This window comes from Nicotiana tabacum, chromosome 9 (genome assembly GCF_000715075.1).
Source record: "Nicotiana tabacum cultivar K326 chromosome 9, ASM71507v2, whole genome shotgun sequence".
Lineage (NCBI taxonomy): Eukaryota > Viridiplantae > Streptophyta > Magnoliopsida > Solanales > Solanaceae > Nicotiana > Nicotiana tabacum.
In genome coordinates, this window is record NC_134088.1 from 2,280,224 (window position 1) to 2,286,453 (window position 6,230).

The window sequence follows — 6,230 nt, forward strand, 5'->3', positions numbered from 1 at the left end:
ATGATTTTTATCACCCTCATTTTATAGATTCTACCTAGGGATAGGATTGAACTACTTATAGCCATATCCGGGTGTGCTTAATCTCTTAATTGTTTTAGGGATATTTTAATTAGGAAGTCTTGTTGGTCTTTGGAAGAAGCTAATATAGAATTATTACCCATGGCTAATTAACATAAACTCGCTCATATTTGTAAAATCGTGAAATACATTGGATCGTTACTTGAGTGTAATTCCCGATGCATCTATACTTATAGTCATTGATCATTTTACTTGCTTTCTAGGTTAGTTTACATTTTCGCATTTAGGTATAAATATTTTCTCAAAACAATTTTTAGTGTTTGGCATTGCATAACAAGTGATAATTCTCTTACATTCCTAATCGCCTACATGTTGTTCTCTGTGGGATTCGATCCTGACTCATAGTTGGGTAAATTATATTCCAGGCGACCGTGTCCATTTACTTTTTAGTAGTGGATTTGGACGTCATCAAAATTGGTGTCGTTGCCGGGGAATAATTTGGAGTAATTTAGGTTTTTTCAACAATAAGCGTAAGTGCTTTGGTCCAAACTTATGAATATTTGTGTTATTATTTTTCTTACCTTGGTCTATTTTTCTTATTTGTTTCTTGTTTATTTTCTTAGTTTTGAAAAATTGCATCATTTAATGAAAATTGGTCGGATGGTATATGTTCATACTTTGATGACCCTTGTACTTATTATGCAGGACCACACTCGTGGGAAAATTATTTAAATTCTCTCGAGGGTGGATTGTGCGCACAATCTCAAACCCATGAGTGAAGTATTTGTGATAAGTGTGGTCGTCAAAATGGTCATTGGGAGTGTGCTTATTTGTCCTTCCTTTCCCCAAGCCCCCGCTATGATGGTTCTACTTTTTGTGATGAAAATGATAGGGCTATGGAAGTGAAAGAAGTTGAGCATGGCAAAAATGGAGAGTTCAAGCTCATGTTAGAATGCCTAATTAAAGGAGGAAACAAAGAACAAAGTGCCTTGGATGAGCTTTTGGGAAATAGTCTCCAAAATGACTTGTCACTTGAAAGGTTGAACTTGCAAATGGGAGAAATGCTTGAAGCTTTAGAGGTCCAAAAATCCTCAGAAGTTAATGATAGACAAAAAAATTTCTTATAGGTGGAAGCCGAAAATCCTTCCTTGGCACTTGATCAAAACCAAGAAGAACTCTCAAATGCTCAAAATGAGAAGATGATGCTCATGTTGGAGACCATTCTTGAAAACGAGGAGAAGCACAACTTTGCACTAGAGGAAATGAAACTAATCTTGACTCACAATGATGAACATATACGCACTTTGGAAGATCAAATGAAAATATTGGTTGAGGCTCACTATGCCCACCAACTTGAGAGTGTGGAAAAAAGTCAAGAAGAGCCCGACTACGAGGAAGAAAGTGAGCTCTACTTTGAGGAATCAAGAATTGAACATCCGCCAACCGACTCAATGAGTGTTAGTGATGCCAAGAAAAATATGGAATTAGAGTCAACCGGTGTAAATGAAAATTTGGTTGAGATTGACTCTAGTCCGGGGAAAAAAGAGAATGTCAAAATCCGGGAAGAATTGCAATTTGGAGGTTTGAAATCACATTCCAAGTATTTTTCAACATTAGAATTGTGTGGTGATATGAAAATTGAACTACACGAGTCAATGAGGGATTGCGAAGAGGAAAGACAAAGGCCATACATTTTACAAGTTGAGGGAACAAGAAGGCAAAATGACACTCCTCACATGAAAGTCAAGAAGTGTAAAATGAAGAAATTAAGGCTTGGCTTGATCATATACTTACCACCCCCACCGCTCGTGATCACAAACTTAATTCCAAGTTTAGTGCCCAATTCATATCGTCCAAGTGGCGAGAAAAATGGTAAAGTAACTTGCGTCATGCCACGACATTAAATGCAGCGCTTGGTGGGAGGCAACCCATCATTTTTCTAAATTTTTAATCATTTTTGAAATTTTCCTTTTTAGAATAGCTTATTATATTGTTTCTAACCAATCTTCTATGTTTCATAATATTTGGAGTTGATTTGAGTAGGTTGGGGCGACAGAGAGCACAAAAGCCAGTAGCTAACAATTGCAGGGGCACAATCTTCGCATTTGCGAACCTAGTCCATCAGAAATCCCAAACATTTGTCCCAATTGCGACACCTACAGGGCTCACTTAACTTCGCAATTGCGAAGGCAGTGTCGCAATTGCGAAGGCAGTGTCGCAAATGCGACATCAGAGAGTTTTAACGGGGTACTGCTCCCATTTTGAACAAAATGTCAAGAACACCTCTAGGGCTCTCAAACCTCTGTCTCCCTCACTCTCCTTACTGTAAAACTCCACCACTTCTCATTCTTAATTGCAAGAATCTAGGTATGAAAGCTTAATCTCTTCTTTTTCTTCTTCTTCTTCTTATCCTCCCTCTTCTTCTCTTAGTTTTCTCTGAAACCCTAGGTTTTCAAATGGGTAACATTCTCTGCTCGAAATTGTTCAAAATTTGTTCAAATCTTATGTTGACTTCTGGGTGAGGTTGGTTGAGAGTGTGGGTCTTGTTCTTTGATTGAAAAAAATTAGGGAAGTCTGAGTACCTAGGGCTTTGTAATATAGAAGTAAATTTTTGTGCTTCTTATGTGATTGATGAAAATCCCGAATGAGAATCTTGGCCAAATCATTGATATGTTTGTAGTTTATGGTCGTCTATGAAGTTTATTGAATGAATATGTGTTTGAAAATTGCATGGGTTCTCTAAATTTAGCCTTTGGTCGAAATTTTTGGGGATTGGGACTGTGTTCTATGAAAAACATTGGCTGGGGATGATGATCTCGCAATTGCGATGGCTTCTTCGCATTTGCGACTTCGTATTTGTGAAGAGGTGATCGCAATTGCAAAAAATCTTAACTCCAGCCTACTTCACAATTGCGAAGGATTCATCGCAATTGCGATACTGTCAGTGTCTTGCGTCCTTCACATTTGCGAAGAATTTGTCGCAACTGCGACTTTTGGGCAGTCCTGACATCTTCGCAATTGCAAAGAAAATGTCGCAATTGCGACATCAGAGAGTAGTTTCGTGGAAATCTCAAAATCCTGAAATTTTATCTAAGGTTGGGTTTTGACTGTCAGATCATTCCTTTGGCATATTTGACTCATTTTGTAATATTCTTCATAGCCATACCATGTTTTCACTCCTATCATTTGTTGGCAGGTACCATAACTGAAAATGAGCTCTAACTCTGAAGGATCCACAAACGACAACCCCTTGGAAGCTAAGCAAAACTATGACCAACACCGGTTCCTGTCATTGGAGTGCCAAGAATGGTACTTTGCTGAACGGATCTCGAAAAAGTTGCTCCCATAGAGTGGTATACTGCTGGACAACGTCCCGGAACGCCTTCCCGAGTTCTATAAAAGGTTGGTAACCATAGGATGGGACTGTTTTGCCTCTCAACCTTGCTGAGCCAATGAGCAATGGGTGAGGGAGTTCTATGCCAATCTCCCAGCTATCAGGTTAAGGAAGCCAAAGATGAGAATTTGTGGAAAAATGGTGCACTTTGGATCTGAAGATGTGAATCAAGTGTATCACCTGCCAGACCACGACATGACCCCATTTCATACAAAAGACTGTGCCTCAGGGGAGTGGTTGGTGTCTAAATTATGACCGGGTGCAGATGTGCCATGGGCAGCTGAGAAAAGAGGGATCATATCCAAAGAGTTCACTGCCGAAACAAAGATATGATGGCCATCATATGCAGTCGTATCTCCCCTGTGTCGAATATATGGAATGTACTGGCTACAAGAGCTCAAATGATAGCCTGCATCCTTAATGGTATTCAGCTAAATGTTGGTGAAATCTTCATCAATGAACTGGGGGAGTATCGGATCCAGAATAGTGTATCATTGATATTCCCATCGCTTATCACCGGGCTGTGCCAACTTGCTGGGGTGGAAGAAGCTCCGAAAAACAACTGGATAGAGCCGGGAAAGCCTGTAAATCCATTGAAGAAAAGAGGAGAGGGCGGAGTTGTGAAGAGAAAAAGAGAAAGATGGGGTCTTTTTCTCAGATCAATCAGAGTAGCCAGCCATTATCTTCTGCAGGAGGACCATTTGTTGTGCTACTGAGGAAATGCGAGTAATTCGCGAGCTAGTAGTTGGCCTTCCATAGGGACCTGGGGAAATATCTAAGGGACCCGTTGCATACATTTCAAAGAAAGAGTTTCAAAAGTATCTTGATAATCGGAGGAAGCAGGGGGATCACCTTAAGACACTAGAAAAGGCATACACTGATCTGGCCAAGGCGCATGGTAAGTTGAGCAGTTCTCATGACTCTCTAGCAAAGACATACACCAAGATGAAGAAATGGGAGAAGAAAAGATATAAATTCTTTACCCGCATGTGGAAGGGTGTGAAGGGGCAATTTAAAGTCTTAAAGCCTCAAGACCCAATGCCACCGACCGAGTCGGAACACCATGATGATGCCCTAGTTGATTGGTCCGAGGAGGAAGGAGAGGAGGATGCCTCCGAGTGAGACAGCGAGGAGAGCACCCGATGTAGCATTCAGGGAGCACTTTCCACCATTTTACTCTATTATGTTTAGTTGCATTGGGGACATTGCAACATCTTTAGTTGGGGGTGGCTTCTTGTATAACTGTTGAAATTGTATAATTGTGGATATGGTAGAATTGGTACTTTGGTTGTTTTCATTTGATGTTATTGTATTTTCATGTGATGTGTTATATTAATATGTTTACTAGCTTCTTGAATTCTTGTTTTTATATATAGTATGTTTTAGTTACTTCATGTTTATTAGCTTCGTAAATTTTGTTTTTCGTATGTTTTATTTTAGTGGCGATATCCTTGGTTTTCTTTGTACCACAGTTTTTTTCCAAGGATGCCAATTTTCTTCTTGAACCGGGTAATTATTAGTAATTTTTGTCGACTTTTTCCGATGATGGATAGCTAGGCAACTTTCTTAACGGAATTAGTCTTGTAGTTTAGATATAGTTTTTGTTAATTTAGGAAGAATAAGTGGTTTGAGTGGGGTATGAGCCCATTGGAAAAGTTGTGGCTTGCTTGGTACCAACACAATTTAAACCTCGGTATATGAATTTTTGATCCTTGAAAAAGAAAAATGATTGAAGCAAAGATCATTGTCATGACTTTTAGACTCAATTTTTGGCTCTTTGATTCACTAAATAGATTCTTCGGCTACACAAAACTTCCTTGATATTCATTAGTTTGAATTGGGTTTTGAATTTGTATTCCACTTGACTTTTCATGTTCCATGTGTGGTGAGACTTATTGTGAAGTTCTTTTGCATCATTTGTAGTCTACAACTTATCCGGTTGGTTTTTCAATGCTAATTTTAATTGTGTTTGGTTGGAGGGATGACCTTAGGTATTCTTTATAATCTTTAAAAAGCCTTTTTAACCTTTCAAGCCTACCATTACATAAATATAATCACTAGTTTCCCCCATTTGAGCCCTTAACCTTTTCTTTGGCCACCTCATTATAAATCTTTATCCTTTTGTGAAATAATTTCCTCTTTTGTACCCGTCCCTCCTTGAATATTGAGAATGAGGCTAAAAGCGTAAGTTTGGGGGTGTTGGTATCAAGTTGAAAAATCGGTAAGGTTGTACATTGAGTGGAGAAACATATACCTCAAAGTGTTTATGAAATTACTCAAGCTCCAAAAGAAAATAGCTGTACAAATTATTTTTTATGTAGATATATAAATATGGAGTCTTGAGAAAATAAGAGAGGTGCTTTAAGGTGGCTCTATGTTGCTAACTAGATGTCAATAAGAGCTATGTGGTTTAAAAAAAGAAGCAAAGTGCAAAAAAAGGCAAATGTATCACGACCCTAAACACGGACTTAGTCGTGATGGCGCCTCTCGTGAAGACAAGGCCAGTTGACACTACCCATTTCAGTATTTACCAGTTAAGCATTAAAAAACAGTCTAAGCATGATCAAATAAACCAAGGTTTAAGCAGTTAAAAGCATAATTCGCGGAAAATAACCCAACACATCCCGAAACTAGGGTGTCACTATTCATGAGCATCTATAAAACCTAATACAAGTCTGAAGAGTCTACAAACTATTACAAATGTATAATAAGAGATAGAAATGATAAAGAGGGAGAAACACGGGACTGCGGACGTCAAACAGCTACCTCGTGGACTCCGATATCTGCCGGGAGCTTCTCAACTCGCACTGGCAGGATC